Below are 12381 nucleotides of genomic sequence, written 5' to 3'. Positions count from 1 at the left end.
GTGAGTACCTAGTTTTTTTTACATTCTGGAATACAGTAACTGAGGGAGGGGACATACACACTGTTTATTACACTAGTCCCTAAAATTTTTAATTAACCTTTTCTTATTCATTGGCGTATTAACTCTGGGGACTTTCATCAATTCTAATTGGTTGGTTCATTATGTTGAGTGTCAAATTATTTCAACCACTAATTCAATTGTAATCTACAAAAGGGGCAATTTTGTAGTTGTACATTATTGGCAACTGTCTTATCCCTAGAAACAGGGGTAGGGTAAGGGAAGATAAATTATAATCTTACCACAAAGTTTATAGTGTGCTATTTCTACTAATTTAGTCTAAATTAATAGTTGGTAGTTAAAACGTCTGCCATTGTCCTCTCTTTCCCTCATATTTGTGTTTTTTTTTAAAGGTAGATTTGAATCTTGTAATGTTTGCACCTTACTAGATTACCATAGCCTGAGAAAAAAAAAATGTATCACAACTAAATCCATTAAAATCTTTACATGTTATTCAAATCGCTATATATATTTGTTTTCATACGGTATACAATAAAAAAAAACTCTGAAACCTGAAAGAAAAATTTCCAATTGTTAAATAAAGGTTTTGTGAATTTTTGTAAAAAAAATTGTTTATTCTTGATTCAATACTTAAGTGTTAATAATATTGTGAGAGCATTCAAATACACACAATTATCATTCAATTGCAAAAAATGCGATATTGGGTTTGTTTAAATATCCATTTATTTAGGTTTTTTCAAAGAATTTCATGCGTGGGAAAATTTTTCGAACGTGGGAACCATGTGTCAATGTCATTTTATTTAAATGACACATATATTTTTCATTTAAATTCATTTTGTTGACCCTATGGGAAAAAAATTTTAACGTGAGAACCATTTAATTTCATATTTTTGGAACATGGGAAAAAAAGTATGGGATGAGAAAATAATCTATATTTTAGGTATTGCTTTGAAAACGATTCATATCCGGTGGATTAAAACCGTTTCTCAGCCATACGGGAAATTTTATGTATAGCATCCTATTATATTCAGTTTTCTATGAATATAAAAATGAACATTAAAAAAGCTGGTATTAAATATCCATTTATGCTAAATTTCATTTGCTTAGAAAACTTATTTTATCAAATCATAAAAATTAAGTTAACATAACATCACAAACTACCCTATACCGTATCTACCTACACTTGCTTAATGTAACGAACAAGAAAACGTTATTTTAAATCTTTGGGGACTAGTGGAATAAACAGCCCAATATCCACTCCCTGCAAAGTCGATGCTAAGAATTTTTTTTTCAAGGCGTAATGGAAAGTTTAGAATTTGAATACGTGTTAAAAAAAGTAATTAGTGTCGAATTACTGTTTATATTATTATTCTATCATACACAGGGATAGTACAAGGACGCCAAATAATTCTTCCACCCAATAAATAAATTTAAGATCATGCATAGTGTACTATGGGGGGTTGTATATTGATTTTAGTCCTATTGGCATCCCACTTCTATGTTTTCTTAAAATAATTTTGGCATAGTTTAAAGAGATAGTTGTATGAAGTGCATTTCAAAAAAAGATTTGAAGCAGAAGTTAAAAGTATAACATTTGATTTAAGATATATGATTTTGTATTACAACAAATAACAACCAGTTACGCACCATTAAAATAGTCATAATGCTGTTTTTGTGAAATCAGGACAGCCATTTATGTTGCATATATCCAAAAAACATGATTTTCAAGTCTTGATATTTTTAAAACTACCTGGTAGAAAATGGAAATTCTTTCAAATATGTATATGTTCTATAGATGTAGTTTAAACTATTGAACAGAAAAAAATATGCAGTTCAATAAATTCAAGTTTAAATGCACTTAGTGCAACTACCCCTTTGTGGGATATTATGTTGCTTGTTCAAGAAAGAAGATTAATGTATCTTGAATGACATGTCCATGTATCCCTCTATACTGTCAACATATCGTATTTCATTTTTTTCTTCAATAAATTTTCAGTTATAGAAAATTTAAAATCTAAACATTTTTTAATTTTTAAATTTGGAGAAGTATGTAATCAAAAGTAATCTTTGAGGGTATGGTTCAAAACCGATTAATATTCGCTAGATTAGAACCGGTTCTCCACCATACTAAAAAATCATGTATTGCATCGTATTACAGACAATTTTCCCTGAATATTTTTTTTAAATCTTAAAATTAACACAGTTTTGTTATCCCAGTCCTTTTGTTCCTAATGGCTAACAAAACTGGTTTTAATCTTATAAATTTTTATTTAAATATCCGCGGTAAGCTGTCTATAATTTGATGCTATAAAAAATAAAAATCTTAAACTTATTAGTTTCATCGCCCCCCCCCCCCCTTACTAAAAGAGCCTTTTTCTAATAGGATCATTATTTTAAATAAGAGTAAATTGGCCTTTTTTCTTGGGAGGGGGGTGGGGGGAGCCTAAAAACTAAACCAACACTATCATAAAGCCTCTATGAAAAGAAAAACCATGGCCGTTAGCGAGATCTTTTTGTGCACACAGACTGAAATATCCTGACTTTCTCTTATTCTATTCTTTTTTTGTGTTTCATGGTTTTAGATATTAAAAATTCATCCCCCTCTAAATGTCACAAATAGTGTTTTTTCGTTCATGCTCAATGACAATGATAATATGTCAGCAATTATTTTATGCTATTTGGTCGACATTTATAAAGTCATTAGAAAATGTCATTTATTGTACGATGGATAACAAATTCGTAGGTATATTTGATATAGGGTGGGGGGGGGGGGGGGATTAATGCAATCATCTCGTAATCAATGAGTAAATGGCACATAGCAACAGCTACCGTCTAGAACCGTTTGATAGCGTTTTGGTGTAGCAAAAAGTATTATATAGAGATAGGTTTCGTGACTAATTTGCACTATAGATAGCCAAAAAATGGCAAAACGGCTGAACCGTTAGCCGTTACTTTTCCACCTTTTTGTTTGATTTAGGGAAAATAGACCTACCAAGGATTACTCATGAAAAATTTCAGATCGAAATTCGAATTCTAAGTTCCATTTATTCATTGATTACGAGATGGTTGCATTACCCCCCCCCCCCCCTCCTTTATAGAAGTAACTAGCGGCATCGCCCCAAGCATTTAGGCCACTGACTTCAAAGGGGTAAGATGGGGGTTTTAAATCATTCTAAAACTATAAAATAGAATAGCCTAAAACCACCCTGGGACATATGTGAAGCTTCTTTTAAAAGGAGAACTCAATCAGATTTGTAATTTACCAAATAATAAGATTTTTATTCGATTAATAATGAGAAAGCAAAAGGTTACAAGTATAAAATTGGTAATAGCCTCTCTACTAAAAAAATCCATAATGAAAGAACATAATTTTACTTGCCATTTCATATAGATTTAGATTTTATAAGTTTAGTCTGTTTCTATAGGTCATATTAAGAATAGTGGTTATAAAGTCGTTATTTCATTGAATCCTTATAAAAGCAACAGGAACTGTGTCTGTCTGTCTGTACAGAGGGATCTCGCTAACCGCTAATGTAGCTTCTCATAGGTCCTGTGAAGGTTTATAGCTATTTCAGTGGAGGGTACCACCACTCCATAAAGAGAAATCGCCAAAAATAAATAAAATATGAGCGCCGCCTAGCGAATACATTTTTTGGTAAACAGCTGATCTTGACATAGATGGAAAAGAAAACATTTTATGTGGTAGTAGTCGCTAGTGTTATTTAAAGCAAGTTTGAAGGGTAAATTCTACTTTAGGGTTTATTATGATATTTATCTATAATACAAAGTAGCTTTATGTCTGTCCGTCTGAAGCTTAAGATCTCGGTAACCACTGAACCGATCGGATTCTACTCTTCAGGGTGTATACCTATTGGTCCTGTGGTGGTTTTAAGCTATTTTCTTGGGAGTGGGACACCCCCAACTCCCCCAAAAATGAAATTTCCATCCCCCTCAAAAAAAAATTGGGGGGGGGGAGTATGGTTCGGGGCACCTGAATTTTTTTTTATTTTTTTAAAACTACCTCATGGGGAAAAGCCCCTAGAGGCTAGGGGCGAAGCCGCTAGTTTATTAATATCGTATCTGCTTAGCAACAAAATTTTCTCTCTCTTCATATTTAGAAATATTCCTCTTTTTATATTCATTTATAAATGTGCAAATATTTTTATAATTCCACCACTTATTTGTTGTTGTTGTGCTGAAACCTGTACATCCCCGTCGATCATACACAATAATACCCCTTCTTAAGATTATTATAAGTGGTTGAAACGTTTAGACACTCAAATTAATAAATCAACCAATCAAAATTAGGGTCCCCAAAGTTGTTAAGCCAACTAATGTGAAAACTCTGTTTCGATTTTAGTTTTAAAACGAATAAGTACTTAAAAGATTAATTTGGGGGATTCATTTTTTTCTAGGGTTTTTTTTTGGGAGGGTGCAGTGGTGATACCCTCGCTCCCCCCAAAATAATAAAAACCTATTCAGGACTTATGAGAAGGCTACATTCCATTGTAAATGTTAACCATAATGGTTCAGCGGTCTAGTTTGTACATATATCATTTACACCCTAAAAAATGAGAAATTCAATACTAAGTATTGTATTTGATAAGATACCGGAGATTAATAACATCGATATTACTAAGTTCCTAGCTTTTCCTTATTTTCAAAATTTTGCTATTTAGCATTTTTAGTATCGAATCTATTCTTCAATTAAATTTTTAACGTCCTTCCATGTAAAGTGTATTTTAATTCATTTGCCTATCAAGTATCTATAACGTTGTTATCAATTTTAATATATCATGTCATATATTCGACATATACTATCAAAATTAAATAACGACAGAAATAAAGGCTAGTCCCCAAAATTTTGAAATAATGTTTCTTAATCGTTGGCTTAACAAATTTGGGGAATTTTATTTAATTTTGATTGGTTGATTCATAAAACTGAGTGTCCAAAAATTTCAATCATTAATTTTAGTCTAAAGAAGGGTTAATTTTGTTTATCATCAACGAGGATACACTAATACATCTGCTATTTTCTTATCCCTTTAGATCCCTTGTTTTTTTTATTTGCCTCGCTGCTCAAGGATGTTGTAATCCCTGTTTATCATACTTAGAGCCAAGCTTATTTGGTTTATTTTTAATTATTTTCTGCTGTTAATAAAGACTTTTGCAAGAAAAAAGTGCTTGATGGAAAATATGCTTATACCATTGACTTGTAGTTGTACATTATGATATCTCTGTTTTTTGTTTAAATGTTTTTAAAAGCGAAGCTTTTCTATAATTAGGGTCGGTTCGTCCGTCCGTAACGGATAGCTTTTTTCGTTAATTTAGGCATGTTAGAATTGTCCTATTGATTTCAAACTTTGCATGGTGATTTCTTTAGTAGTTAGGTACTATTTAGAAAGCGTAGCAACTCTATAATAATTACAAAAATGTCCGTACATCCATTTTAAATATGTCGACTTTCAAGTTTATTAACACCAAATTTTTTGTGATAAAATCATCCGATTTTTCTGATTTTTTTTAATAATGATTCCTGGGTCAAAAAAGTACAATGTTATAGGCGAAGCATCTCTATAGTCAAGTCCTAAAAGTGTTAGTATGTCCTTAAAAAATATCCTGTTTTCAAGCAGTTTTACTAACAATTTTGATTTTTCTTTTTTCATTTATATTCTGATTTTTCAGTTCTGACACTCTACAAGTGTTAATATTCGTTAGTCCTACTGTTTTAGAGCTTCGCTTTTATGGATGTTGTCATCCTTGTTATTGTGAAACTTAATATTCCTAGCAGCTACAATACATTATTTATTGTCCACTTCTGCATATTATCATATTCGCATTGTCTTTCACATTCTTATATAAAAGTAACTTGATTTCTGTGTGTGTATCTGTCTGTTAGGATAGATCTCGGTAACCGCTGAACCGATATGGTTCTTCTTTAAAGTGTAGGTTCTCATAGGTAATGGGAAGGATAATAGCTATTTTGGGAGGTATGGTACTAAAGAGAAATCGCCAAATATTCATGTTTTACGAAACTAGCGCCGCCTATCGGATTTTCAATTTTAAAATTCACAGATTTTTTTACTTTTATTGTGTACAAGGATTAAAATTAAGGTTTCGCGATTTTTAGAGAAAAATTTATAATTACTTAAAATTGTTTTTGGAAATTCTAATATTTGAATATCTAAATATTTGGCTATTCTAAATATTTAAAATACGTCAATTTGTATCTCTTATATAATTTAAAAAAAGAGAAGTTAAAAATTGTACCTAAGATTATATAGATTGATATTAACCCCAGAAAACTAATAATATTGGCCATCGCTTGATGTAAAATTCTCCCAAAAGTTTAAAATGTATAAATTCATGGGATAAAGGGATGGGCAAATGGAAATTATTTTAACTTTATTAGGGGATAGAGGCTGTATAGGACAGGACAATGCATGACAAATAAATCTTTCCCCATATCTTGGCCTCTGGTAAATATTGAAGGAAAGAAAGTGTTGTAGATTAATATAAATGTCTAATGTTAATACACTGACTCAACGTTGACGAAACTGATTTTGAATTTGGGAGGGTTGATTTATCTTTTACTAGCGGCTACGCCCCAAGAGGCCTCTAAATGGCACTTGAGGGGGGGGGGGAGGAATCGACAACCTTCCCCCCTCCTACTTTCAATTGTTATTTTAAAAAGTAAGAAAAAAAATTTGGAGGGGGGGGCTGGGGAGGGTGGTTGTACCCTCCCCCAAAATAGTTATAAACCTTCTCGGGACCTATGAGAAGCTACCCTGTTCAGTAGTTAGCGAGATCCTTCGGTACAAACAAACAGACAAACACACATTCTGTTACTTTAGTATAAGAATATACCTATCTCTGTATCAATGCAAGTATGAAGTAAAATATAATAGTTATTTATCATATTTTCGTAATATTGTGAATGCTAGAAAGGATATTAAAATTATTTCAACAGTTTTTGTCATGTGATCAAAATTTGAATTTTCCTTCTACTATTGCCCCCTCTGGGGGCGAAGTAGGTGGAAATTTAAATTTTTGTCACTTGACCTTAATATTGGTGAAATAATTTTGAATGACCTTTCTTGTATAAGCAATATTAATAAAATATGATACTTGGTTTTGTCTCATTCTCTATCTTTTTCTTAAATTCAAAAAAGTCTATCAAAAAATTTACATCATCTAAGGGTGAACAATAAATATCTCTGTCTATTTTTCTCTATATTTCTTCACCCTCCCCCCTCCCTCACTTTTCTGTCTATTTCCTTCTCTTTCTCCTTCTCTTTTGTACGTTCATTTATACAATAGAGATAACCTAGAGACAGCACAAGGGAATTTTGTTTACATTATGTATCAGCTATAAATTGTTGAATATCTTAGGTTAAAGCTTTCCTTGGGTGAAATATTTGAAGAAAATATTACTTCCATCATATAATGTGAAGCGTATGACACAACATATAATAAGTTAGTTATAAATAATTTAATTTCTTATAATAAAGTTATCTTTCTAAAAATTATATCATTGCAAAATTTAGTTGCAAATAATGTTGCCTATAGGGCTGTATTTCATATACAACAAAAAGTGAACAAAGGTTTCTTTTTAAGAAAAAAATGGGGTCAGATTGACCATCTATGTCTAATGTTTATACCCACATCAAATATTAAATTATAACAATGTACAGTAGAGTGGATCAATTTTGGACATTGAATTTGTAATCAACATCTACAGTTTAAACGTCATATAAGAAACCTAGATATAAAAAATTGATTTTGTCCTTGAGGGGAAATGGGGGGAAGGTGTTTCCATGCATTAAAAATTTTAGAAGTTTATTCTGAAGGTGCAACTTTTTTTCTTTCAAAGTATTGCTTTATGCATCTTTTTGAATTTGTCTTGTTGATTAATATAAGAATATCAAATTGGTTTTAAAAAATATTCATCCAAGCATGAAAAATCTTAAATTAAATGTAAAATCTCTTGGTTTTTAAATTTATTTATGGATTTTTCTTGCTAGGATGAATAGTTTTAAAAACAGATTTTTTATTCTTATTCTACTCTTCAAGACAAAATTGGGAAGGTGCATAAAGCTATACTTTGAAAGAAAAATAATTGCCCCCCCCCCCCAAAAAAAAAAAAAAAATTCTCCCCACAAGTGTCTTTCTAAAAGTTTACATGCATCAGCGAGCCTCCCCATTATTCAAAATATTTTCTTTTCATTTTTTGGTCTCTTATATGATGTTCAGACAGAAAGTGTATGTAGCACATTTAAAATTAGAAAATCATTTAAAATCAAGCCACTCTAATGTACAGCATTTATTTCTTCAATTCCACAGTACAAAATTATTCCTGTATTTGAATTTAACATATCATATAGGAAAAAATATTCTTGTATTTAAAATTAAAAATCATGTTGGAATTTTTTTTACAATTTTTTAATTTTTTAATAATGTACAGCAAATTATTTCCTTTTTATCTCATGTTTTGAAATTTATAAGACAGTTAGAATAAATTACAGAAATAATGAAAGATTTAAAGAAGAGAGCGTCAGGGGGGGGGGTCGAGGGGGGTTTCCCCCCTCAGGAGGGGGGGGGTTGAGGGGGGTCTCCCCCCTCAGAAAAAGCTTGGGCTTAAATCTTCAACAAATAAAGAAAACAAAATTATTTTAAAAATTTCTTTTTTATGTTAAATATTATTATTTTTGTGACACTTGATTTTGAATGACAAAAAATGTTGAAATAAATATTACCCACTGTATGAAATGTTAAATTAGAAAAATCAATAATGATGTTGGAAAATTTATTCTCATTTTATACTCTGAAAATAGGAATTGACAAAAAATAATAATTTTTATTCCAAACTTTTAAAACAGCATGCCTATTTCTTATTGGTTGACACTCGAATTAAAATAAAATAATGAATATTATTTCAAGACCAGAAATAAATTTGAAATAAATAATTTTCTTTCCCCTATATTTTTTATTCCAAAATGCCAAGAATTAATTTTGAAATAAAATAATTTTCTTTCCAATATTTTTATTCCTTTTTCTTATTGGACGTCATTTTGTGTCCAATGAGAGACTAGTGTTTAAATATTTTAAAGCTTATTACAGCATTTATTTTGAATATGATAATATCAACATTCTCACATTAAATGTGATAAAAGTCATTCCTCCATGATAAGATTATATGTAGGCTTTTTCTAGAGTCATGGATAGGTAAATGGAACATTTTTTTCCAGGCTGGCTTCGAAACCGCTGGATTAGAACAGTTTCTAAGGCATACTGAAAAACCATGTATAGCATCGTATTACAGACAATTTTCCACAAATACAAAAATTAAAACCAGTTTTATTAGCTCAAGCCTTCGGCTCCTCGAGGCTAACAAAACTGGTTTTAATCTTATAATAAAGCAGTCTATAATACAAGGTGATAAATAACTATTTTCCTGTTTTCAATCAGTCTATTTAATTACTTGGTTATTTAGAAACAAGGATGACAACATCCATAAAAGCGAAGCACTGAAAAGGTAGGACAATCGGACATTAACACTTATATAGTGTCAGAACTAAATAATCAGAATATAAATGTATAAGAGTCGAAGTAAATTTGTTGAAAAACTGCTTAATACAGGATAATGTATATGGACATACTTACATTTTATGACTTGATTATAGAGTTGCTTCGCTTATAACATTATACTTGTTGTCCCAGTAATCAACATACCAAAAATCAGATCAATCGGATAATTAGATCACATAAAAATTTGTAAAAAAGTTTTTAAAAATTAACATATTTAAAATGGACGTACGGACATTCTTGTAATAATTATAAAGTTGCTACGCTTTCTAAATCGTACCTAACTTCTAAAGGAATCACCATGCAAAGTTTGAAATCGATAGGACAATTCTAACATGCCTAAATTAACGGAAAAAAACTATCAGTTTGTGACGGATGGACGGACCAACCCTAATTATAGAAAAGCTTCGCTTTAAAAAGAGGGAGAACAAAAAATTAAAATTTCTGTGTTTAAACTGGACATTTATTTCAAAGGCATTTTTTTGTACTATTGCAAATGTAGATACGATAGGTACATATTTACTTATTATTTAACTAAACTTTGATAAAAAAGAAAATTAAGGCGAAATACGTAAAAGGACCAGAGAAATCTTCAGCAAAAAAAGGACCAGGGAAATGTTTTGCAAAAAAAATGGGGGTGAATTTTTTGTTTTTTGGGGGGTTGGGGGGTGTCCCACCCCCCAAGAAAATAGCCTAAAATCACCACAGAACCAGTAGGTATATTCCCTGAAGAGTATAAATCTGATCGGTTCAGTGGTTACCGAGATCTTAAGCTTCAGACGGACTGTCGGACGGACAGACAGACATCAAGCTACTTTGTATTATTGATGTGAATGTCAGAAAAAAAGTTGAAATATTGAAAAATATAAATAACACAACATGATTAAAATCCATTTTAGATAACAATAAAAATGGCGGAAAACAACGGTTCCCCTAACAACGGCCAATCTTTAAGCGGACAGATAGCCTTTCCTAGGATTTTATAATACATTTTCCCGTAACGCTTTGGAACCGATTAATATCCGGTGGATTAGAACCGGTTCTCATCCATACGAAAAAACTATGTCTAGCATCGTATTATGTCTGTCCAGTTTTCTACGAATATAAAAATGTACAATCATAAGATTAAAACCAGTTTTTTCAGCGCATGCCTTCGGCTTCTCAGGTGTTAAAAAAACTGGTTTTAAAATTAAAATTTATTCGCGAGAAGCTGTTTATAATGCGATGCAAGAAATAACTACATATGTCATCATTTAAGAGTTGTTAATGTATGGTATCGAGTTGCGCCTGTTTACGGGTCAGGAAATTCTAGAATAATCTAGTAGATAAATGTATATTAAGGCTTTTTGCTGAAACATTATAAACAAGGATGATTTTGTTTTGAAGTAGCGCAGCAGAAAGAGTATTTAGGATGATTTGTTCTGTTATTTAGTGATCTAAAGGTATAAGACAATGGTAAATTGATGTACATTCTCAATGATGATACACAAAATTACATCTTTTGTAAATAGTTTTTAAGGTCAACAAATAAGAAAACGTTAATATAAAACTTTGTGGACTAGTGTAATAAACAGTCCAATGTCCTCTCCCTCCCTAAAAACCTTAAAATTGTGTTATTAACTTTTTATTTTTATTAACATTATGAGAATAGCGTTAAATTGTAGATATAAGAAACTAATTTTTATCATTGCAACATAAAGTGATGTCTACTGGGATTAAATGGGGGGAGGGGCGGGCCTCGTACACAGTGCAGCAAAGCTGGACATTTCAAAATTTTTAACCATCGAATTTGAACCTTTTCTTTTAATTAATATATAATATGAGCATAATGATGAAACTAGCAGTTGAAATTTTTAGAAAATATTTAAAATTGACTGAGTACCAGCTCGTTGAAGTTGGCTGCCTAAACAAGAAATTATCTCAATTCAAGGAATTTAAAAATATCGACCTTATGTCAATTGAGCAATGTTTTAACATATGAATTAATTTTCTAGTCGCTTTTAATTGTTAAAATCAGTAATGGCAATGTTAGTACTAAATAAAAAACCTGAAAAAGATGTTTTTTTATATCATTATTATAAATTAAAGGCATTTTTTTCTAAAAGAATTGTTTTTTCATACATTTCATTTTTACGTTTATTTTATGTTCTTTAGGTTATTTCTCAAAAAAAGCCGCTTGGGTAACCTTCCCACATACATTTATAATTTAGCAAGGTTATAATAACGATAAAAAAGTGGGTCCAATGTTTACCCAAGAGGCTTTTTTTCGTATATTCACATTGTTATACAGTCCCTACTAAGTGAGAAAGTGTGTAATATTTGACTTTATCAGAGCATTAGTTAATTTATCTTAGCAGTTATATTTACCGTAGCAAAGGATAACCAACATGAATAACCCTATTTCTTTATACAAGAACAATAAAAATACAAAAGGAAATATTTTTGTCCCCTTTATTGAAAGGGAAGGGTAATTAATATTATACCCGCAACGATTTGAGAAAAAAAGTTTGGTTATCATTACAATCAAATCATTTACAATCCTATTAGCGAAGATACTCTTATAATTTCAAATGACAAATATTTTTCTTAGGTGCTATTTAAGATAGAAAATTGATCTTTGTTTTAACATTTCACAAAACAATTATATAAGCAACATTTATATATCTTACTTAGTCCGTCAAGAGTGCTCAGAGAGTCATGGAAATTCTCTGTGAAAAATAATATTTCCTTGCTTCTTTAGATTTGATATTCTATCATGGACATAAGGGTGAAATTGAT

General features: G+C 30.7%; 1 protein-coding gene across 5 annotated transcripts in view; it reads left to right on the top strand.

Moving 5' to 3' along the window:
- Arpc4 (Actin-related protein 2/3 complex, subunit 4) overlaps positions 1 to 12381 on the top strand; it is a 29027-nt gene that overhangs the window by 114 nt on the left and 16532 nt on the right. The gene's annotated exons all lie outside the window — the stretch shown is intronic.

The sequence above is a fragment of the Acartia tonsa genome, chromosome 14 (assembly GCF_053477335.1).
Source record: "Acartia tonsa isolate MP-2025a chromosome 14, ASM5347733v1, whole genome shotgun sequence".
NCBI lineage: Eukaryota > Metazoa > Arthropoda > Copepoda > Calanoida > Acartiidae > Acartia > Acartia tonsa.
Note: the sequence above shows the minus strand (reverse complement) of the source record. Positions and strands in the feature narration are given on the sequence as shown.